Source organism: Pelodiscus sinensis, chromosome 5 (assembly GCF_052426305.1).
Source record: "Pelodiscus sinensis isolate ZL-2025 chromosome 5, ASM5242630v1, whole genome shotgun sequence".
Lineage (NCBI taxonomy): Eukaryota > Metazoa > Chordata > Testudines > Trionychidae > Pelodiscus > Pelodiscus sinensis.
Window position 1 is genome coordinate 57,359,064 of NC_143056.1, and position 25,937 is coordinate 57,385,000.

Genomic DNA, 25,937 nt, shown 5'->3' on the forward strand with positions numbered 1-25,937 from the left:
TACCATCTCTATGCCTGCTGGGGACTTCCCCACTTTGAAGGAATTCCTGAAAGGACAGCTGGATATTTTTTGCTCTCTTTTTTTTGATGCAGGAGCAGTGAAAAGGAAGCAGGTGAGAGCATCTAGCCCAGTGGTTTTCAACTTTTTTTTTTAACTTGCAGACCCCTAAAAATTTTAAATGGAGGTGCAGACCCCTTTGGAAATCTTAGGAGTAGTCTACAGTGAACCGTAAATGCCCACAAACCACAGGCTGGAAACCATGGTTGCATGGTAATGACAGTGTCTCATGGACCCAACAGATGGGTTTGTGGTCCACAGATTGAAAATCACTTATCTTAGCTCATGGTATAGTTGGCTCAGTCATAAGTGGTGTTGCTGTCAACCACTTTGTTTTCCCTTTTGAAGTTTTATTCTTCCTTTCCTAAGCACAGTGCAACAATAAATTACCCAATACAGAAAATAAGGTGGTCTTTTAAATAAGTTAAACCATAATCCTCATATAAATGCTGCATTAGCCATTCATTCTGAAATTTACTTTTTATTTTCTGGTCAAACAAGGAACTTTGCTAATTTTCCTACTGCAAATGTAAAAGGTACCTAAAACAAATACAGCCCTGAAAGATGCTCTGTCCAAATGTCCTTTTTTTGGGCCCTGTCAATTTTATTATGTATCTCGGATGTAGCATCTGATTTTCAGTAAAGTCCTGCTTTTTACCCATTTTTCCAGTTAGTTTGACTGAGGCAAAAGGGGGTCAAGTGACTTGGTAAAGTACTGGCTTGCTGTCTGTCCTTGACAAAGATTAGAATTTAGGAACCTCCTGATTAATACAACAAATAGCTTCCATGCACCAGATCCCCAAGAGATGGGCAAGTCACAGAAATGGGTAGGATTAACCATAAAGGGTGTGTCTGTTTGGGGAAGCAAACTATGCTCAATACAAAAGAAATACAAATATTTTCAAGTTAATGAGGCATAATCCAAGGTGCCATTTAAATGTGTGCTCTTTCGATTCATGGAGGAATTTAAAGGACTATCGAATACATAGTTGATATTTGAAGCCATGCATCAAATGGCACACACATCTTTGTTTAAAAAAAAGAGTAAAACCAGCAAAATCCATAATTATTATACACAATTTAAAGACACTCATCTGACTGCATGGGAGATTTGCTCCCCATAAAACACTCCTATTTGAACAAAAGGGCACCATTCTTAGTATGAAAAGTAAACAAACATTCCAAACATGCCTTTCATTCCAGCAGCAGCACATTTTTAAACAAATCTTACCATTCTAGTTACAGAGCAAAAATGGAAACTGTCTGTTTCAATTTAAATCTGTCCCTGAGCAATTTCCATGAGTTAACACAGCGAGAACGACAAGTATAGGAACAAAACAAACAAACAAGCAATAAAAGGAAGAAAGCTAAGCTGCTCCAAACAACTGAGCCTCCGCATTGTTTCCAGTGTGGAATCATAGACCCCTTCCATGCTTGCAACACAATCAAGAATTCACAAGGGAGCAGACCACCCCTCACTTATGGGAGTGGGGGTAAGCGAGGTAATGAAAAACTAATTGAACACAAAACTTCAAAATTGCCTGTGATTAATATATGTATTGTTAAAATCAGAATGACAAAATATAATATGGCAGTGCCCTACTGTCCTCTGGCTGTTCAAGAGTGCCTCTCTACACTTTCTAAAGGTGCCATAGCCACTCAACTTCATTTTATAGTTTTCACTTGTATGAAATAGACAGGAACCAGAGAAGACTAGCCAGTGGGGTATTTTAAATAAGGCAAAATAGGTAAACCCATTTTTTGATTAAGAAACATGTACTGAGGGAACAGCAGGGAATACTAATATGTGTGTTCTGAGGACGAAGAAAGTGTGTGTGTGTGTGTGTGTGTGGTGTGGGGGGGAGGGGGAAGATAAATTAGGGTAACTCCCACTCTATCCGGCTTTTGCTGTTTTGAGTTACTCTTTGGTCTTAGTTTAGTCACAATGAAACACTCATTCCTATACATTTCTGGACACTGATCCAGAAAAACACTTAAGTATGTGCTAAACTTTATGCATCTGAATATCCCAATGCCTCTTATTGGTGCTTCGTATGTGCTTAACATTATGCATATGTTTAAATGTTTTGCTGAATGGGGCTAGAATATGTAGCATTAATGCTTCCCAGGATTTTTTTGATGAACCATTTAATTTTGTTAAAAATGCCAATTAATTAAAAATGTCTCACAAAAGAGGGTTATTTTTAAACAAATCTTCTGACTCAAAACAAACTTGGAAAAAAAGTTTTGAAATTGTTGTAACATCCTGGTTCAACCTGTAAAGTATTTTTTTTTGTTTGAGTTCAAATGACTTTGTTTTGAATTCTTATTAACTCTAGACAAAAAATGTTTAGAAAAAAAGAAGGAAGAAAAAGATTGAAATTGAAATATTTTTATTTACCTGAACTGAAAAATATTTTGAATTTTTTAAAATTTTTTGCTTGCCTGCATTTACTTTCAGGACAAAGCTTGTAGGGCCTGATTTTCATAGGTGTGACCACAGCAGCTGAACATGCCACTACAGAAGGAACCATTTTGATAATTAGATGTGCCCCTGTGATTAAAAAACCATGAGGTTTAGAGACAGATGTCAGTTAGAAGTGGAAAAATCTTCTCGTCTGTTAGAGGGCTTCAGGTTGTCTACCTTAACTTCTACCCCAGTTGCCTCTATGCATTTTTATTCATTGGCCGTATTCATTAGTTTGTATTTGCCATTTAGGGTTGATATTATAATTTATTGGCCATGACTTTTTGAACGCTAACCCAAGTCACATGACTTAAGGGGCCTGTTGTTACACTTACTTCTTTAGAGGATATGGGGAGGATCAGTTCATGTTTTTACAGCAACATTATTATTAATTATTTAGAGAGGCAAGATGGGTGAGGTAATATCTTTTATTGGACCAACATCTATAAAAATATTACCACACACAACTCATTTCTCTCATTCTGGAACCAACAGAACCACGACAACATTACAAAAATATCATTTATTTACTAATTCATACTGATGTATAAAAATGATGCTAGGAATAGAATGCAATGTCAGGATGACAACTGTGTTAAGTGACAATTTAACTCTGCAGCTTTTCAGGGGTTGTATTTTACTGATTTAAAGAATTTGGTATGGCTACAACATAGATGATGAGATTTTTCTCCTAAGAAATTGTCTCATCAGGGATCTACAGAAATATGACCCATTCATGGGAGGATTGGAGCAAATAGTCCAAGACAAGACAGCAAGTGACCTTTTGCTAACTGTCTTCCTCAATGCGTAGGTACTGAAAGGAGTACAGGCACATGAGAACTGCCTAAACAGGTGAATGACTTCACAGAGAGTTGCACCAGTTAGACGAAGCAACCTCCAGTATCAGCCCCTCATTGATACAGGTTTCAGAAGAATACTGTATGTTGTTAAATCATGTTTTAGTTCTGAATATTCTTTTCAAGGGTACTTACTTGACTGACATCCCTGATTTTTGGGGTGGTATCTCTACATTGAACCATTTCTCTTGTGACTCTCATGTTTTATTACAGGAAATTTCTCATAGTTCTATTTCATCTTTCTTTTCCTCTGACACTTCACTTTTTCAATTGATCTGCCACTATTACTTACACTTCTTTCCTTTATTTGTCAGAAACTGAAGAACGGTAGCCTTAAGTAATGCAAAATAAAGGTCTGTACACACTGGAAAACCATCAAATAAAAAGAAATTATGTAATGAGTATTTCATGTTCAACATATGCATTGAATCAGATTCCAACTGAAGATTTTTGGCACAGACATAATGTACAAAAGCAGGTGTTATTTTCCCTTGCAAAAAAATTACATGTGCACTCTTTGCATGTGAAAGACATCTGCAATTGTGTGTCCTCCACACAAACTGAGTGGCTGTGCTAACTAACCAGGAATATAGACACATCATTATGCAATGTGTGGGAGCAAAGGCATGGTTTTATGGGTACACATTTTGTGTTTGTGACTGGAAATGGGTCCTTAATTCACTGAGGGTCTGACTTTCAGCATCAGAAACATGCTTTCAGATCCTGGGTCAGATTCCTTGCTCTTATTCCAATGCACAGTGTGGGGAGAACACACTTTTATGAGGTGGGCTGCATAAAAGTCAGGCACATCTGCAGCGCATTGCTGCCATAACACTTGGGAGACAGGGTAAGAGATGGAAAAAGAAGCAAAGCCATGAGTCTGCTTCCTCCACTCTGTCCCCCTTATGCACTCAATATGGGAAGCAAGATGCACCAAAGGGATGTAGCAACGGGAAACCTAAGACATATACTGCCCCTTGTGCTTCTGTGGTTCTGCATCACACAATGAGGGACTATCCCTACAAGGCATAATTAATCTATGAATGTGGATAGAAGATCAAGTATGTGTACACAGAAATGGCATCTAGGTGCACAAAATATCTATTGCACATGGAAATTATGCATACACAACTGCATGTATCAAAATATGAAAACCAAAATGTCAAAGATTTAGCTCCTGTACAGCAAACTTCCTCGCACCCCTTTGAAAGAAAACTTTTTAATGACAAAATTGAAGATTTTTAGTTTTAAGTCACCAAGGATTCAATTAAATGGAGAAAGGTATGCAGAGGAAAGAGACTTGTCCCGCAATATAGAAATGTTCTTTGACAACCCTACACAAAGTCACAAGTGGTTGTGAGTCCCCTTAATATCACAATGCCACAAAGTGAATTGAGGATAGAGTAGCAGCTTTAACTCCGACTCTCTGGGCATTTATAGGTGTAAGCTGGATGCTGTCTGTCATTTTAATGATATCTTTAGGATTAATCAGTGACTGGCATTGAAATAAATAGGTGATAGAAAAAGGATTTGAGCAATGAAATACCTCGTGTAGACATAAATCCAGGATGGAATAGTAAGACTTAATAAAAATATTGTTTTCTACATGACAATGTTAGGGAAAAATGAAAAAAAACCAACCAATTGCTAGCCACCTGGAGACCAAGTCAAACAACACCTCTTTTCCCATGTCTGTTAAATCAACAGCTGAGGCTACAACTTTGTCATCAGGGGATAAATATTAGTGTAACCAGGGTTAGTAGAACTTAAGGTAGCTGGATAGGGACCTGAGTGTAAACATCCCCTAAATGGTAGATTTCAGTGGTTGCAAGTCTCATTTCCTCTGACATTGATGTGATTCCCACAGTCATCTGTACTTGCTGTATTGCTACGCTAAGCAATATATACTCTGTATTCTGCTATTTTCATTTCTCATTTCACAGTACTACTCTGCTTCAACATTCATTTAAAATATAGTGAAGGTGTTTGCTATACCTTGGATATCACTGTGATTTAAAGACAATCAAATAAAGTAAAGCAGAGGTTCTCAAAGTGTGGTCCATGGACCACTAGTGGGATTCACCCTCTACCCCCCACAGAGGGGAACCTGTGCTGGTGCTCCAGTCCCTCATTGCCCCCTGGGAGGCTGGAGTTTCAGTGCCAGTTTCCCATTGTGCAGCGAACCCTAAGCCTCATGGGCCAGATTTGGCTCGTAGGGGCAGAAAGTGGCTGTGCATGCTGTTTTATCCCCTCCCCACAGCTGGGGGAATGGCAGCACAGGGCACCACTCATCTGGAAGCTTTTCCCCCTGCTCCCATTGGCCAGAATCCCGGCCAATGGGAGCAGCAGGGGGCAGTGTCTGGGAACAGCGGAGGGCGCGGTGGCAGGAAAACACCCCCATTCTCCTCACATCCCCCTCCTACCCAGATTCCCCCATCCCCAGCCCGCTCCAGCACCCAACCTCCTACCCAGACCACCCAATCCCAGCCTGCTCCTGCACTCTCCCTCCCTCTTAAACTATATCTTCATACAGGATGTCCCTGCTGTATGTCACCCTGGTATACATCAGTTCCACGCTAACATCATTGACACTTGCAGGATCTGTTGCGTTATAAGTCCTCCCATTGCCTGCTCTTACATCGTGCAAACAAACAAACAAACAAACAAACAAAAAACAATTTGTGCAAATGGAAGTCAGCTGTGGGAAAAAAATTCTCTGCTTTACATCGTTTCACTCTATGTCTATGTTTTTCGGAACGTATTTGGATGTATAGCAGGGATGCCCTGTATTTCCTTAAAAGAGAACCTGAATACAGTAAAGAAGTGTAATAAAGCAACTAGTTGGGGAGGAGGAATTTTATACATGGAGTAAACAAAGGGACTAACAAAGGTTTCTGCATTATGGATTGACTAGAATTGAATAACATAAGCAAGAGAAAAAGCTTAATGGGGTAATTTGGATGGATTCTGTGTACATTGTGTTCAGTGTCTTGAAAAATGTAATAATAAGTACTATTATTTCTGGACTTGTATACAGTTCCAACATTGTAATACAAGTGTTAGTGTGTCCATTTGCCTCTAAATTAAGACAGTGAATTAGATGTGCTTAAAACTCACTGGACAAATCTCACAAGGTGTAATTCCACCCTGTTAGCAATTATGCCAACAATGAATTTCATTCTGAACTTTATACCAATATAACAAAATGTTTTGTTTTCATTAGCTTGTTCTGAATGTGGGGACAGTTTGGTGGTTACATTTGTTGGTACCACTGTTAATTTTGAAATGCACATGTCAGGCCAGGTTCTCTGTTATGCCCACTCTCTGCTGTGCATGAGAGATAAGATGCAAAAAAGTTGTCTGTGCTGTCCTAATACTGAGGTTAGTGCTCTACTATCCTGGTATAATGAGGTATGTCTAGACTACATGGCTCCGTCGTCGGAGCCATGTAGATGAGTTTACTAGACATAGGAAAATGAAGCAGCAATTTAAATAATCGCTGCTTCATTTACGTCAAAATGGCCACCACGCTGTGCTGATCAGCTGTTTGGTGGCACAGCGGGGCAGTCTGCATGAGCCACGGTCGACAAGGGAAGCTTTTTGTCGACTGCTCTGGTATGCCTCGTGAAATGGATATCACCGCTTCATTTTTCTATGTCTGGTAAACTCATCTACATGATTCCATCAATGGAGCCATGTAGTCTAGACATACCCATGCAGAGCAGAGCAGCTTGCTATAATATGCCAGTTGAGGAAGGCCCTCAAGAGATCGTCTATCAACTGAGAATAGCTAGAGAGTAGTAGTGCTGAAGCCAAACCACTTCCCACTCCTGCAAGTCTTGGCTACTCAGACTTACTCCATCTGAGGGCTCTCCAAGCTCAATGAATTCTTATCTGTGGAGATCTGCTCAGTGCTAGATGCTTGGTACCAGAACAACACAAAAAAAGCTAGATTGTTAGAGAGAATCTGACCCATGTTGTCAGAAATGTAAAAGAATACTGCCTGACTTGATTATTTATCTCTATTTTGAGAAACCCAAGACCAATTCAATGTGGAAGAATTTAAAAATAGCTTTCAGAACTTCATATAAAAATGCACACATTAAAAACTGAGCCACGGAGGGCACAAGAGCTAAATGGTCAGGGAAAAGATTGGGAGCTGGGGTGGGTGGATATGGGACCGGCTGGGCAAGGAGACTGGAGAAGCTATAGTGGCCAAGAGACTGTCTGGAGAGAACATGGAAAGAAGAGGACAGACTTGAGAGAAACAGAAACAGCAGTGTCTGTGTCAATTACAGCACATTCACCTCCAGAACCTGGAATGGAACCCAACATTCCTGATTTTTACCACTTCTCTGTTGTCAGCAGATATTTGGGGAACCCACTGGCAAAGTGTGTATCTCATTTCCCACTAGTACCGGTCCTCATAAATGATGACAAGCTATGACTGACTGCTCTCTATTTCTCTGTTAGTTCAAGAGGCAGAGGTCTGTAGAGTGAATCTAAAGATTCCAACCCTCCCGATGATTCACGATGGGTCCATATTATGTTGCATGATTGAATTTTTTTTCAGTTTGTTTTTTCAAGAACCTAGGCAATTACACTCACAAAAGCTACATTAAAATGTTATGCTTGCAAAGGCTAGGACTCAAATGTTAGGTGATGCCAGAATTAATGCAACCTTATTTTTTCTCCTTTGTATATATGCATTATGGTTCAGTTTTTAATTAGTTCTTGCACAAAAAGGCATGCGTGGATGAGGAAGAGAGGCTTTTTGTGCAAGAAGAGGGAAGAAGAAAAAAACACAGGTGCCCTGGTGGCTATTCTGTTCATAGCAATCACTGCTTACTTATGAGAGAGCTTTTTCGATGCGCTTTTGCAGTGTGGACGCTCTCTTGCACAAGAAATTTTTGCGGAAGATCTCTTCTGACAAAAGCTTCTTGCACAAAAAGCCTGCCATCTAAACATAGTCACTGATGGTAAACAGGACCATCAAGTCAACAAGGGCAGGAGGTAGTCGCTCTGCATCATGCTAGGAAATACAAATTGATATATTTCCTGCAAACACCAGCAAAAGGAGAAGGGAGATACCAGATTGTAAGTCCCTTAACCAAGAGGTTTCATGCTGCCTTCCTCATAGCTTGAATGAACTTCACTTTGGGAGGTAGTTTTCAGAAGGATCCATTTCAAGAGTTTGTTACAGAAAGGGGCAAAGAAATCAGAATTATCTTTTCACCTAAGAAGGAGCAGAGCACTTTAGACTTTGTTGAAGATTCTGACCAGGAAGGTTGAACAACCATCTTGTGGGAAGATAGGTTAGAAAGGAAACCACTTTGAACAAAGGCTGGAGTTTATTTTAAGACTTAACCTCTAGAAAGCAGTTTTCACTTTTAGTTACTTGTAACTATTTCCATCACTCTCTTTTATACTTGAATTGTCTTAAAATCCTACATCCTTTTTTATAATCAATTTATTTTACTTTTAATCCAGCACAGCACAGGGGTTTGTTTAAATTCAAAGTGAATGTTAACTGCAGTCCACATGGTAAGCTGCTAGATATTGTATAATTAAAGGGAAAAAAAATCCAAATATTTATATCTCTCTGAATGGTCTAGGAAAGGGCTGAACATTGCAGAGCACATGATTTTGGGAAAATTCAGGTCAGGAGCAGTTTATAGAATCATGGAATACTAGAACTGGAAGGGACCTCAAGAGCTCATCAAGTCCAGTCCCCTGCCCTCCCGGCAGGACCAAGCACCATCTAGATCATCCCTGATGGATGTCTGTGTAACTTGATCTTAAATATCTCCATTGATGGAGATTCTACAACCTCCCTAGGCAATTTATTCCAGTGTTTAACCACCGTGACAGTTAAGATTTTCCTCTTCTGCAGCCTAAACCTCTGTTGCTGCAATTTAAGCCCATTGCTTCTTGTCCTATCATCAGAGGTGAAGGAGAACAATTTTTCTCCCTCCTCCTTGTAACACCTTTTTAGGTACTTGAAAACTGTGATCATGTCACCTCTCAGTCTTCTCTTTTCTAAACTAAAACTAAGCCCAATTCTTTCAGTCTTTCTTCATAGCTCATATTTTCTAGACCTTTAATCATTGTTGATGCTTTTTCTCTGTACCTTCTCCAATTTCCCCATGTCTTTCTTGAATTGTGGTACCTAGAACTGGACACCATACTCCAACTGAGGCCTAATCGGTGCAGAGTAGAGTGGAATACTGACTTCTTGTGTCTTGATCACAATGCATCCCAGAATCATATTTGTTTTTTTCTTCAGTGTCACCCTCTTTACTCATATTTAGCTTGTGGTCCACTATGACCCCTAAATCTCTTTCTATAATACTCTTTCCTAGACAGTCGCTTTCCATTCTTTATGTGTGAAACTGATTATTCTTTCCTAAGTGGAGTACTTTGCATTTGTCCTTATTAAACTTCATCCTATTTCTCCAGTTTATCCAGATTGTTTTGAATTGTATCTTCAAAAGCACTTGCAACCCCTCTCAGCTTGGTATCATCTGCAAACTTAAGAAGCATATTCTCTATGCCGGCATCTAAATAGTTGATGAAGATATTGAACAGAACCAGTCCCAGAATGGATCTCGGCAGAACCCTACATGCTATGTCCTTCCAGCATGATTGTGAACCATTAGTAACTTCTCTCTGAGAATGGTTGTCCAGACAGTTATACACCCACCTTATAGTAGCCCCATATAAGTTGTGTTTCTCTAGTTTATTGATAAGAAGATCATGTAAGACCGTATCAAATGCTTTACTAAAGGTTACTGATGGAGGCCAGTGTGTGGCAGTGATGTCAAAAGCAGGCTGCAGAATCAGAGCAATTGCTTAATGCTCAGACACTCAGTGCATGTTGATATGCTGGCTGGGATTATCCAGACACTGGTGCTACAAACAAGCACATTTGAGAGGCAATTGGGGTTACTGGGCAGACAGAGACATGATTCCTCATTCTCCTGATGGCATCTCAGAATGTCACAGTAAATTACTCACGCTATACTCAACTTTCTCTTTCAATAAAAATTAGGATAAGGACAATTATTTTGCTTCTTATTTTATGGAATCCCATAAGAATGTTAATTACAGTGAATAGGTGCACATCTAAAACATTTCAAACTGCAGATTGTTCTGATATCACAGTTGGGGGGTAAATAAAAGTTCATTGAGATACGTGCTGCTTGTTCTTTTTTTTAAACAAAGCCCAATCCCTAAAACTGTATATTAAACCACTTATTTACTGTGACAAGCAGGCAGCAGAACACAGATATAGTAATCTGCCAGTCTGGAATCTGGTATGCATTGGGAGTCTTGAAATAGATCTCAGCAGGCTGAATGCTCTGCACCCACGCATTGTACAACACTGTGATTACAGCAGGTAGGTGGTTTGGATAACTGTGCATTTCAGATATGCAGGAGTCCAGTGTAATGTGTGATATGATTTGCTGGAGTTTGTTGGGACGCATACTATAATTGTATGCTTGGTGTAATGCCTGATTGGCTTGTCTTTCATGCCCTTTGGAGTCTGGACCCTCATGAGAATGATATTATAGTGCAGTTGTTTTGGAGAACACATTTTAAGTAGGATAAATGAATAGAGTAGAATAGAATAGTTGGTGAGCACTACAATTCTGGGAAATAAATCAACATGATTTACACGAGTCACAATTTGTTGCCAGATATATTTTAAAGGTGCAGATTACTTTAAAACAGCTGTAGAATGATGATGACAAAAAACTATAATGAACTGGCCCATAACTGTACAATTCATCTTGAACCATGAATACCATAACTAATAGGAAACAAATGATTTTCAATTCACAACTTTGGCAATACCATACTTATTGCAGTACTGTAGCTGAATTTTGTTTACAAATTTCCCCCACGCCATAAACTATATAATGCTAAGGACTAATCTTTCTACACCACACCCATATCTTGTTGCTTTGATCTGTGTTATAGTGGTCACCTATACTACATGTTCATACATTTTACTGCAATATGCCCTGGTCTACACTAGGGCATTATTTTAAAATAACCCCCTTAAGGTTGAATTTATATGTGATATGTCCACAATACAATGCCTGTTATTTTGAAATAATGGGCTGCTTATTTCAAAATCTGTACTCCTGCTTTTCTTGAGGAATAACAGTCATTATAGTGGTACTGTGGACATGCTGGTGCCACTGTTTTCAAATAATTGTCCTCCGGAGGCCTCTTGCAGCTGCAGCTCTGACTGCTCTGGCCACACCTGGCATCTCTACTGCTCTCCTCCTCCTGTGGAATTCTAAAAGTCTGAGGAGCAGGAGAAGAGTTTCTTATACATGGCCAGCTTTGAAAGCCCTGTGTGAGAGACCATGACCCGAGGCAGACAGGAGTGACCCCAATGCTCCCTCGGACCCTCCCATAGCTGCCAGCACTTCTGCTGCTCCCATGGCTGCCACTGTCCAGGGACACAGGAGAGCTCAGTCCTGGACTGGTGCAGAGATATTGGACCTCACTGAGGTCTGGAGGGAGGAGACCAACCTCCAGGATCTCTGCACCAGGAAAAGGAACATGGACATCTATGGCCAGATCATCGCCAGCCTGGCTGACAAAGGACACACCAGGACCCTGGACCAATGCCGGATGAAGATAAGGAGATGCAGCAGGCCTCCTGCAAGGCCAGAGAACAGAGTAGGTGCTCTGGGGTGGCATCATAAGCCTGCCACTACTATGACCAGCTTGATGCCATCCTGAGAGGGGGCTGGTCATCTCCCCTGCTGTCATTGTTGAGTTTGGCCAGGATATGCCTGGCATCAGTCTGCAGGAGGGGGTGGAGTGGAAGACAATGATGAGAAGGAGAAAGAAGAGGAAGAAGAGACCAGCCAGGCAACCATGCCCACTAGCTATGAGCTGCTTCTCACTCTGGAGCTGGTCCCCGCTTCCCAGGAAGTCTTCCAGGTTTTGGAGGAAGCTGGGGAGGACACTTTAGGTGAGTTCTATAACTTTCCCTATCTACACATGGGGGTAAGTGATGGGTTGCGAGGGACTACACACTCCTCACAGGCTCTACTCAGCCTGGGGGGTCACACAACAGCCTGTGCATGTGGGTGCACATGGAACACCAGTCTAGAGTACTTAGCTCCATGACAGTTTCACATAGGAACTCCTCGATCCTTCTCACAAGATTCCTGGAGAGGCCTGCCTTACTCTGAACTCTGTGGTAGGACGTCTTCCCATGACAAGCCACCACAAAGGAGTCTGAGGTCATCGAATCACACAGCAGTGCTGCACATGACACAGGGTCATGCCCATACTCAGTCAGCATCCACTTACAGTCAAGTATGGTGAAGCAGAGGAGACTGATCTCGTGCATGGGAACCTGCCAAGAAGAGGAAGTTAAGGGGACCCCAGTAGCATTCTTTCCAGAAAGCAGAATCTGCTGCTCACACACATCTGCTCCAACACCCCCTCCTTCAGAGGCAGGGATAGATGTTCTTTCTCTGTGGGACACTGCCAGTGCCAGACCCAGCATGTGCAAGACACAATAGGAAGCCAAGCCATCCCATTCCTCCTCTCTCCCTCCCGCGGAGCAACCCCGTTCCTCCTTTCCATGCCTGCTTGGCCCCAGGCCATATGTGTTGAGATGCTCCCCTGAGATGTCTGTGCCTTTTCTGGAAAGTGCTGTCTAGACAACTTGTGGCATTGCTCGAAGCACATCACCATCATCTGTACTGAGACCTTCATTGTCAGGGCTAGGTTTCATACACAGTGTCTGCTGGGACGACTGTCCTTGTTATATTTATTCACAGCTGGACCAGCTGTGAGCTTGGCGCATCCCCCACCTCTCATGCATCTACCTGACTGAACAGGATTTGCAGGTGGAAACGCATCTGGGAGGAGCTCATGCAGGAGTAGATGATGTACCTGTAGTCCCTCATCCAGGGACAATGTGTGCCAGGAGTGGGCCGCTGACTGGAAGAGTGCCAAGCTGACTGGGAGCAGAGGAAAGCCACCTGGGACCAGCTGGTGTGGTAGCATAACACCATATTCTATACCCTTACCTCAGTGACGGAGTGCATGGCACCATGCATGGAGCAGGCCACCAGCCATCTCCCTACTTCTCCCATGGCTTCCCTTCTCAGACTCACCAGGGGCTGCTGGGGCCCAGAACATGAGGTGATGGGACCTCTAGGGCAGCTGAAGCCACCATACCACCCAGAGGCAGGTGCCACTCCCAGGCCCATCCCTGAGCCTCCCTCCCACCTCTCTCATTCCAGGTTCCTTACCCAGTTCCTCCCCTGCTGTATGTGCCCCCAATAAAGAGTCCTGTTTTTTTCACAAAAGTTGGCCTTATTGTTTGCTCTGCAGGGGAGAGGGGAGGTGCGAAAGGAAGGCATGGGAAGAGAGGGATGGGGGAGGAAAGGCACACAGAGGGAATATAGGGGACCCCTTGTGGAGAGGCACAGGGGAGAGTCTCCCTCAAGGCCTTTCTGATGAGCACAGCCCCTTGATGTGCTCAATGAATGGCACTGGTGTCTGGCTGCTCATATGCTCTGGCCTGCTGTTCAACCTCTGTTCCCCACCTTGGTAGGAGTGTATCCTTTTTGCTCTCACAAAAGTAGTGAAGTAAAAGCAGGCTGACACCACAAAGGGGAGGTTGTACTCACTGAGGTCCAGACGGGTGAGGAGACTCCAGAACCTCTCCTTAAAACAGCCAAATTTACACTCCACTACCATGCGGCACTTGCTCAGCCTGGTGTTGAAGTTCTCCTTGGTGAGGTGCAGGCTGCCAATGTACGGCTTAATGAACCAGAGGAGCAAGAGGTAGGCTGCGTCACCCAGGATGCAGATGGTCATGTCCACCTTCCCGACTCTGATGGTGTAGTCAGGGAAAAAAGTGCTGGCGTGCATCTTTCAGAAGGGGTAAGAGATCCAGAACACGCAGGCATCATGCCTTTCCTGACCATTTAACATTGATTTTGGTGAATTGTCCCTTGTGATCCATATGGGCTTTCAGTACCATGAAGAAGTACCCTTTCCTGTTCACAGTATCTTAGGGTATGTCTACACTACCACCCTAGTTTGAACTAGGGTAGTTAATGTACTCAATCGAAGTTGCAAATGAAGCCCGGGATTTAAATATCCCAGGCTTCATTTGCATCTTGCCGGGCACCGCCATTTTTAAATCCCCGGTAGTTCGGACTCCGTGCCCGCGGCTACACGTGGCACGGAGTAGGTAGTTAGAATTAGGCTTTCAAATTTCCACAAGGAGTAATGGTAGTTCAAATTAGGCTTTCTAATATTTAAATCCCGGGCTTCATTTGCAACTTCGATTGACTACATTAACCACCCTAGTTCGAACTAGGGTGGTGGTGTAGACATACCCTTAGTCATGGTGGTTGGGGGCCAGGATGGGGATGTGTGTGCTGTCTATTGACCCCCCCTTGCAGTTGGGGAAGCCCATAGTGGCAAAGTCATCTGTGATAGTGTCCACGTTGCCCAGAGTGATGACTCTCCATATAAGGACATGGTTGATGGGCATGGCTACCTGCAGGAGCATGGCCCCAACTGTGGTTTTCCCCATGCTGAACTGGTTCCCGACTAAACAGTAGATGTCCAGCATGGCAAGCTTCCATAGGGTGATGACCATGCGCATCTGCATGGGGATGGTGTAGCTCATGCAGGTGTCCTGTCACTTGGGGGCAGGAGTGAGCCACTCGCAGAGCTCCAAGAAGGCAGCCTTGTGCATATGGAAGTTCTGCAGCCACTGCTGATCATCCCATACCTGTCCGAGCTCATCTCTTGCCACCAAAAGTGGAATTCAACACTATTCAGGGGATTGAGGGGCATGTGTAAGAGAAAGAGCAACAGGACCTGGGGGTATGCCTTCACTAGCCCCCTAGTTCAAACTAGGGAGGCTAATGTAGGCATTCGAAGTTGCAAATGAAGCCTGGGATTTAAATATCCTGGGCTTTATTTGCATGTTCCCATCCAGTCACCATTTTTAAATTCCACTAGTCCGAAGTAACTGTCTGCAGCTACACGCGGCAGTGAAATGGTAATTCAAACTAAGTCCTTAGTTTGAATTAACTGTTACTCCTCATTCCATGGAGTGAGGACTTAGTTTGGTTACCGTTTCACTGCCGCGTGTAGCCGTGGGCAGTTACTTCAGACTAGTGGAATTAAAAAATGGCGACCAGATGGGAACATGCAAATAAAGCCTGGGATATTTAAATCCTGGGCTTCATTTGCAACTTTGAATGCCTACATCAGCCTCCCTAGTTCGAACTGGGGCTAGTGTAGACATACCCTGGGTGAGCAGGGCCTGCAGTCCACGCTGGGGTTCATCTTGCTGGTCCTCATCCTCATCCTGCTGAAGCAAAGTGAGGGAAATTTGGAAGTACTGCTCCATGAAGTGCTGCACAAGGCTCATGAGCCTAGCACTGCTTTGCAGCAACTCTGGCTCCATGCTGTGAATGCTGTGGTGTCCTCAAGGGCAACCAGAACACAAGAAGGTATGTGCCGACAGTGTTATTTTTGTGCTCCTTAAGGGGTGAGGCAGTGGAGGAGTAGCTTGTGAGACACAGTCATAGAGATGAGTCCCTGAAAGCATGCATTGCAGCTTGGTTGACCATGCAGGCACAGGAAGTATCCACCCTCCTGGTGCCCTCTCCAGTGTGCTTCCAGGGGCTCTAAGTCTGAGGCAGGCTCTGTTGAATGTAGATGTGCTATTTCAGACTAATTCTAGCTTATTTCGAGCCTTCCCTGTAGGGGGTACACACTATTTAGAGTTTGTTAAATCAGGAGTTATTAAGTCAATTTTAGTCATTTCAAAATAGTTTCCTAGTGTGGACATGTCCTACCATATTTTTATGACAACCATAAACCTTGTCTTGCAATATGTTAAGAATCTCAATTAATCTCACCCACTGATTTTAATGGGAAGAGAGCAATCCAAGTACCATGCAAGACTGGATCATATATTACCATGTAGTGGTCATCTTACTCTTGCAGCATGGAGCATACTCCTTGTCTTGGTAAGGAACATTTATCCAGGGACGACAGCAAAGGAAACCAAAGGCACACCAGTTGGGCATTTTAGGAATGCTTTGTTCTGGCCCACAATTGGAAGATATGATATCCACCTTCTGTGGGATTAGTTGGATGATGCCTGAGAAATTAATATATAGGGCAGATGCATCTCATAGAATCATAGGACTGGAAGGGACCTCGAGAGTCATCGAGTCCAGCCCCCCGCCCTCAAGGCAGGATCAAGCTCTGTCTACACCATCCCTGACAGATGCATCTGTTTTACCTTGTTGGTCCTTCCTAACATGTCTCTCATTTAGGATGATCTTCCCTTCTTGCTAGATTGGGGGAGTAGTTTGGTTTGGCCTGTTGGCCTGCTGCTACTTGGATCTTTATTTAGTTGTACAGGGCAACAGTGATCACCATATCTGGAATAAGGAAAGACTTTCACTTGCTGCAAACTCGCCAGATGGTGCATGTGTGTGAAAAAGTGTTGGCCTTTATGTATATTATACTATGGGCATCAGATGGCAGATTTTGTAAGTTTCTTGGCCAAAAGGCATAGATGTTTTCTTATTTTTGTTAACAAATTGTCCAAGACATTACATGCACAGTTAATCTGTTTAATCTCCACATTGTTGGCATGGTACCTGATGTGAAAGCAAGCATTTCTCGAAATATAGGCTCAAGTAGAGAAGCAAAGAGAGCCAGACAAATGTCAGCAATATTAATGTTACCTTATGAGTCAAACTTTAGACAACAGTAGCTTGATACTCTCCCAGTCTCCACCTGCTTCCCATACCAACATCTGATGCTACTCACAGCATATTGCACAGATCTTCATAATATGAACGGCTCTCTTCTTTGTCCTCTTTAATCACCAGTAAAATAACATTGTTGACTTTTAAAACATCATTAGGTGATAGAGTTATCACTCAATTAAAATTAATAGCACCGTTCACGCCCCTCCTAGAGCTATTGTGTCAGGTTGTCAACAGATTCCATTCACACTTCATATTTTGAAGGCTATCTTTGCACAATACTAGTTATAGGATTTTTTTCAAATAAAAGCTTAGGGGAAAACTATTATTTCATAAAGTTGCCGTGAGCCAGTTCAGTTTACCCTTTAACTGGACTTACTATTGGGCATATGAATGATCAACTCCCACTTGTGTGTCTAGTCCTTGTGTGGAGAAGGAAATTGGGAGACTTGGGTGCAGCATATCACATCTTCATTTCATTGGGATTGAGTGATGGCTATGCTTTGGCGTTAAAGATAAATAATCACTTTCCTTTCTAATATGATATCTCAAATGAAATGGGGTGAAGGATGTGAGACAGGATGTATAGGCACAGACTGAGATTGGCAGGAAAGGAGGTAATCCTCTCTGGTTAAGTTGGACCCCAGCTACCTGTCCTGAAAGCAAGGAGGAGTGAGTCAGCTGTGGGAAATCAATCTATCAGTCTTCTATCTCCTCCAAACAGGATGCCAGGATCATGTTCTGAGTCAAGTTTGGTAGCAAGTAGATGATTATAGCTGGAAGAAGAAGAGAGAATGAATATATTTATCCCTATCGTCTTTCCAGAAATGGGCTGAAAAGGGCCATACATCAGCCTTGACTTTGAATTTGGCTGAAGTAGGCCATAAAGTGGGCCTACTACTAGTTCTCATGGACATTTGAAAATCTGGCTGCTGCAAGTAGATATCTAAATAGGAACTGAACTATTCTGAAAAAAAAATCTGCCCTTGGCATGCTTTAGTCTGTCCCCTAAAGGGACCAGCCATTCATTACATTTTCATTTTTGTATTTCAGAAAAGCACATAATACAGCTCTATCAAATACACATTGTCTTGCAGTATCCTTTCCTGCTCCCTGCTCCTGCAATGGGAGGAATTAAATTTTCTCATGTTGATTAGCATTGTCCAAAGTAAAATGAAAAGTTTCAGTTTCAATGTGAAAGGGAATAATCCTTAGTGCTGGACAAATGAGTGTAGCTCTAGTGACTCCAGTGGAGCTATGCTGGCTTACACCGGCACAGAATCCAGGTCAAGATGTTTATAACACAGCTTACATGAAACTACTCTGACTGCTTGGAGATACCAGCATGGAAATCTACCATCTCGAGGCTCTTTTGGGAGATACCCAGTACCTCCCTGTTCAGAATGTGCGACTCTGTAGAAAATATGCATGACACCACTGAGTGATAATTTTGCAAAGTTCTTCCACTTACAAGAGTTAAAATGGTGGCACACCTGGGTGTATGGAAGATTCTTCTGATCCCCTGCCCAAAATTAACACTCTGCTACATTTTGCCAAAACCCTACCTCTCCCAAAATATTAAATTTGCCGAAGCAGAATCTATATCACAATTTATAGCAGGTTTCTAGGTTCTATGCAGAGATGGTGGTTTCTGGGTGGTTTTCTTGTTTATGTACTATAGTTCCCTCAATTCTCCTCTGTAATTTCCTTACCGAGACCTTACTTTCAGGTCTGCATATATTTACATGTTTTACTCTACAAGCTTTTAAGCAGCAAATTATATACAACAGAGGTGAGACCTCTGCCAGTTGAGTCTTCTTTTTATTGTTTCCATTGTACTGGCTTTTGGAAAATAAATAAGAATATGAATAGACATAAAATAAATGACAGTTCATGTTCCATAGGTTCATATTTATGACATGGCCGCTTTAGCTGTTTCATAGTCTGCAAGATGTCCTTGATTTGCTGCCTCTCAATATGACAGCTAGCACATGTAATCTTAGTCCACATTACTATCAGATATAGAGATCTTGCTGATTTTACATATTCAGCTTCTGCTTAATTATATGCTGAATTCTTTTGATTTACTTAAATGATTTTTACCTTTTCCCTTCTTTTATTTCCATCTTTCCTTCACTGGAAGGCAGATAAATATAAAGGGAAAAGAAAAATAAACCAAAGCCATCAATGATAAATCAAGATACCCATGAAAAGAAAGAGAGCAGAACATAAATTAATAGAATTAATGAAGCCTTCATCCATAGCACCAGGGTTATAATCACTCTTCAAACACTATATAAATTATAATCTCCCAATTTTGCATAACAAAACTGCCCGGCATACTTTGGGCCATGTAAAAGACTTGAGTACCACCAAATAAACACCCTTCTTTTACTGCCTTTCAGATAGTAGTCACACTAGATAACCATTAACTATTATCATATAAAGCAGTGGTTCTTAAACTTACTGCAGCCTGTACCCCTTTGGTTCTCAAAATATGTTCTCGCACCCCTTATTAAAAATAGTTGAAGTAGGTCAGTTCTTTAAACCTAAGATATAACATAACTATAGAATGAAAGAGATAGAATTATATATTTATTTTAATTTCGCAGTAAAATTAAGAATACATGAAAAATTACACACTTTTTTTAGAATTATATATTTATTTTAATTTTGCAGTAAAATTAAGAATACATGAAAAATTACATACTTTTTTATAGTTTACCGGCTCAGTGATTCTTCTGCTGTTACTTTTGTTCAATGATGTTAGAGAAACGAGGAACTTTTTTTGAAATAGCCAGACGCATGTCATCACTTGCATTTAAGCAGTTTCTGGCATTTGTTTTGATGTGTATGAATGATGAAAATCCTATCTCACACAAGTATGTAGTCGCAAATGGCACAAGGATCTTCGCCAGTTGTGGAAACAATATTAGTTGAACACACCAGAAATTCTCAAGGTTCATTGTCTCAAACTCCATTTGGATTTGGCAATTGTCTCATAATTCAATGAGATCATCTTTCATTAAATCACTATCGTTGATGGAATTCAGGTTAAAAAGAAATGGATCCAGTATCCATTTCTTTGCCATATCAAGATCTCCAGTGGAAAAATATCCTTGGAAAGAGTCCATTTGTGCTTCTTCAACATGGCAAGGGTCACTGAAATGAAAAACTGCAATTAGTTATTACTGGGAGTCAAATTACTGCAAGTCAAACTACATGTGACCCATTTTGTTTGGTTTATTTCTCTACGATAACAATAACAGAATATAGAAAAAAAAACCTCATACATATACAAGTATAAAATAACACACAACTAAAATAAGTTATAACTTTTTTTTTACAACTTAGCCTAATCTAACCTGACCTAACCTAATATTGTACTGTAGAAGGTAAACCATGATGGTATACTGTATTTTGTAGGGAGATAATCTCACTACAATTAGCTTAAAAACTTGAAAATAATTTTTTTGTTTGTATATTACAGTAATCATTAAAAATGAATAATGTTAATAAATACATAGGTTTGATTAAACAAATTAGTTGTACTTATGTGCCTGTGCTTAATTTGTGTTTGCACCCCCAGAAAGGGCATCTCACTGGTTAGGAACCACTGATATAAATTAAATGATAATGGCAATGGATGACCGTTGGGTGCCAATGCTATGTTGTTAGGTCTCTCAGATGCCTTTGATACTTCTGATCATACGATAGTCTTGGCTCTTGTACAGATTGTGTCATTGGGGCTGCTGTTGAGTAGCCATACTCATCCTTTACTGAGCATTCAGAGAAGGTGGTATGAAGCAATCATTTTTCTTTTCTCAGGGCACTATCGTATGACACTCCATAGTTTGCCATCTTGCCTCTTCTCTTGCTCAACATCTCTATAGCTTTGTAAAGAGAGTTCCTGAGAAAGTATGGGCAGTGGATGTTTCAGGATTGTGATGTCACCCAGCTCTATGTCTGTATTTCACTTGACTTTGCTAGTGCTATTGAATATGTGGACTAGCATTTGTAAGAAAAAGAGGTATGGATAAGAGCTAGTTAGCTGAAATTTAGGACAGATAGGATGGAGATAATATTGTTAGACTGAGAAAGCAACCAGAATTGATGCGGGAATGGGGGGAAATGATATCTAGCCCTCTAACTGAGAGTGTGTGCCCACATTTAGTTATGTAAGTTTGTAATCTGGAAGTATTAGCGCTGAGTATTATTGGGGGACAAGTATTGTTTTTCTCATCTGCTTCTGGTTAGGAGATTGCATCCATTTCTTTCTGGTGTGAATGTGGTTACTACAATCCAAACTTTTGTTAATTCAGGGCTAGAGTACTGCAATGTGCTGTATATCAGACAGAAATCTGAAATTGATTAAAAGTGTGGCAAGCTATTTGATACGTGGTGCTTTAGAGCAGGAGTTCTTGACATGGTGTAGTGAGCAAGACCTGCTTTTGATTTCAAGGCAGAATTTAAGATGTTAGTTTTGAAAATTCATTGGAACTATCAAAGGAACCCAAGGCACTTAGGTACCATATTCCCATCAAAATTTAATAGGTTTTGGTAGTTCTCAAACTCTCATGCCCCTTGGAAAATCTAAGCCAGAAAACGTTAAATGGCTTTGGTCTTGGGTACCTGGCTCAATGGTCAGTATTAGTAGTACTTATTTCACCTTTTATAGCAGACTTGACATAATAAGAATGGGGCTCTTAGAATTAGTCTCAGTTCCTGATTATAAACTTCCATTTTCTGATAATGTCCATGCACTCAAGAAGTCTCTGTGCACTAAAGTTGAATCTCTTTAGTTTGACACTCTCTGGTCCAGCAACATCCATGGTCTGGCATGATTTTAGTTAGGGATGTTTATTTATCATGGGTTTGGCCAAGTTTCCTGTGGTTTCATAAAGTTTGTTTACAGCCACCAGCCCTGGCTTTCAGCGTTCTGTGATATTATTTAACTCTAATTTACACCTAACTATATTCTAAGAGCCTAGCAAGCAGTGGAGGTGTTGGTAAAGCAGCTAGACAATACTGACCTTCCATGGCTCAGCAAATTCTCTGGTTCGGCATCAGTCAGGTCCTGAGGGCGATAGACTAGAGAGAGTCAATGTGTAATTGAGGAAGAGAAAAAGTATTTTGTCTTATGGATTTAAAATTGAGTTTATTTTTAGTGATGTGAAAGCAGGAAATGTAGCAAATTTAGTTTTGTAGGTAAATAATACCAACAACATGGGCATTTAGAGGGCATGTCTAGATTACATGGCTCCATTAATGGAGCCATGTAGATTTGTTTACTCGGCAAAGGGAAATGAAGCAGTGATTTAAATAATCACCGCTTCATTTACATTAAAATGGCTGCCGTGCTGTGGCGATCAGCTGTTTGGTGGCACAGCACTGTAGTCTGGACACTCTACGGTCGACATCAAAGGCATTTGTTGACCGCCCCGGTAAACCTCATCTCACGAGGCATAACGGGGAGGTCGACAAATGCCTTTGATGTTGACAGCAGAGCGTCCAGACTACAGTGCTGTGACGCCAAACAGCTGATCAGCACAGCGCGGCAGCCATTTTAATTTAAATGAAGTGGCAATTATTTAAATCACTGCTTTATTTCCCTTTGCCTACAACCCTAATCTACATGGCTCCGTTGACGGAGCCATGTAGTCTAGACGTGCCCTGAGTGCTAGGAATATGGCTGGTTTGACAGTGTACATCCAGGATCTGCTGGGAGGTTTGGATAGCTTGGGACTGGGTTAGCTCAGATGTTTTGTATGGGAAAGACTGTGAGGAAGGTCTTGGGGAAGGACATATCTGGTAAAAACCATGTTATCATTTGTGAGTACTGGGACAGGAGGGTGGGAGCTTGACCCCCAACTAAGAGGGAGGCACCACTAAACTCAGGTTGCAATTAAGTACTTGGGGCAATGAAGGAGAAAACAGGAGCAGGTGTGAGGTCAAATACTAGAAATCAGTGATCCAGAAGGGAAAAGCAAGCAGAGTACCCCAAACAGTGTCCAAGCTCCTAAAAAATGCTTCTCAAAGAGCACTGTCCAGAGTCATGATCGTACAAAGGATCCAATTCAGGCCCCGCAGTCACAGAACACCTTTCCATTCATCTTCTTTCAAAAGTATGGTAGGGAAGGGCACTTAGCAGTGGAGAAGAGCAGTATCATCAAGCTATTGTCCAAAGAGCTCAGGGCCAGTTCCAGTAGTTGGGAAATGGATTAGCTGTCTGGGTGCAAATGTTGCCACACTGCAAGAGTATTTAAAGATGAGCTTGGCCAAGATAACTTTCATGCTTTGCAGTGTAAGTTTTGGGCAATTCAGAGGGGGTAGAAGAAGAAGTCAGCAGCTGCACAGGACATAGTAACCTGTAGAATCACAGTGTCATTTCCTGAAGATGAATGTACTTTTCCAGAAGGAGCTATAGGCTTACACAACATTATATTGAGATTTTATATGCACAGAAGTCAGGAAATTCAGAGCTTCTGGTTCCTGCAGGAATTGTAACTCAGCCGCATTGAAGTAGTGGTGGTAAACTTTAAGCACAGGAAGCAGCTGTAGACTTTTGTTACAATTATAACACCCCCCAAAAAAGTAAAACACATAATAACTATCGCAAATAGTCCAGTTACCCACTGTGAAAACTTCAGGCTGCAGTGTTCATAGATGTCTAGTTATCAGAAAGGTAGGAACTTAGGCCTTCCTTGGAAACTATTTTAAATGTCAGTACTAGGTTATTGCTGAATTCTCTAGCACTAATTCTCCTTGTTACGGTGTGTTTCTGAACTTTTTTTTAAGGGGTGGGAATTATGGGTAACCAGTCCTTTAAATCCTTGAGCAAGAAGCAGCTGTAGCCCTAATTGGCCATTTGTATTTGGGTGCTGCTTTGCTGTCTCTTCCAACTGGTAAATATTTTTAGCCCTTATATTTTTTCAGTCCCTGAGGAGAGGTAGATTTTACACAAGCTCCTTGATGTATCTGAGTGTGAAAGGTCCAGAGCCCCTCTTATTTACAGGTTTAATCTCCACAAAAGTTTGCCAAGCAGAGTAATGAGGCAGCTCTGGGGACTGAAAGTCCAAACGTGTTTCTAAAGGATGTACAGGAAACTCTGTATGAATAAAATGTCAGGACAGCTTTATGTTTAGACAGTCATTGTTTTTTTCAAAACAAAAGAGAAAAGTAACTATTCCCTGGTCTACACTAGGACTTTGTTTTGAAATAACTTCTCCCCCCAAGGCTGAATTTATAAGCGGAGCATCCACACTACCAAACCCATTATTTCAAAATAATGGGCTGCAGAATTTGAAATCTGTACTGATTTTCACCAGGAGTAACATTAATTCCAAAATAGTTATTATGAAATAGCGTTAGTGTGGATGCTCCGGTGCTGCTATTTTGAAATAATTACTCCCCAGAGTAACTTGAACTAATTACTCCCCAGTGCTTCCTGGCACTATAAGTCCGAAATAGTGTGTCCACATTACCGGAGAATAATTTTGAGGCTTCCCCATAGAGTGAACACACCAGTTCAAATTTGTTAAATCAGGAGCTATTAAGTCAGATTTACTAATTTTGAAATAGTTTCCTAGTGTAGACATAGCCTATGTGTTCTGGGGTGATTACTAAGTCAAACAATTGTGTGCATACTACTAGATTGGTTTTATAAAATATATTTTATATTATCATTATCTTATTGAAATTGTAGTGCAGCTTTCAGCCTCAGCTTCTTAGACAGCAAAAGTTACTCAACAAGGACTTTCTGGGTGCTTCCTGTTAGGATACCAACAAGAAACTGGATCAACTTTGAATTAGTAAAAGCAGGCAGAATTCCTCACTGGATTAATAGCTAGCAAAAAGCATTGGCTTCCTGTATAAAAGCTTGCAGTGATATTGAGGTCTTGTTACTATCATTTAATGTTGCTTGGAGCATCAGGGCTGATGAATCAATACAAATGACTGATGCTAGATCATATTATGGAAAAAAAAGATGATGTGATATTTTTTCATATTTATTTTTGAGGAGATGAAATGAATGCTCAGAAAGGGTGAGAGATTTGAAGGCTAAAGTTATTTGTTATCTGAAGATTAGATAGGTATTTAAATATAAGCTTTCACAGTCAGTGTACTTTAATCTTTTTACTGGAAACCCTTGCTATTTTTAATAGATGAAAGGGTAATTCACTCACTCTGTTTCACTTGATCTATTTTAAACACAAAAAGGTTCCCATTTTTATCAGGTAGATGGTTATTTACCTGGCCTATTATTCACTTGAAAATTCATTTAAAAACAACAAAAACTCATGGAATTTATTGATGTCTTAGCAGTCATTTCATTAGAATGACTTTTGGTTGTTTCACTGACATTGCAACCATGAACCTTCAGGAGAGAAATTGGCAGCAAATCTAATAATGTTCAGAAGAGTGCTGGTCAAAAACATTCTTGACTTTCCTCTCTGAGTTCATTCCACTCTTTGAGCTAGAAAATAAGGAAAACAACATATAAAATTGGGCAAGTTTAGCACTGATGTACATTTAGTCCAATCCCATTGAAGTTAGTGAGATGGGTAGCTGTGCAAAATGCATTTGTGCTAGGATGAGTTTGAACCAACATCTAAGTTGCCAGTAAAGTACTATGCTGTGAGTAGCATTCTAAGAATATGGATGAACTCAAGCGCATAATGCAGCATACCAGGAAAAATAATTAAAATATTTAGTAAAACATGTACTTCGGCGAAAATAACAATTATTCAATATGGGTAT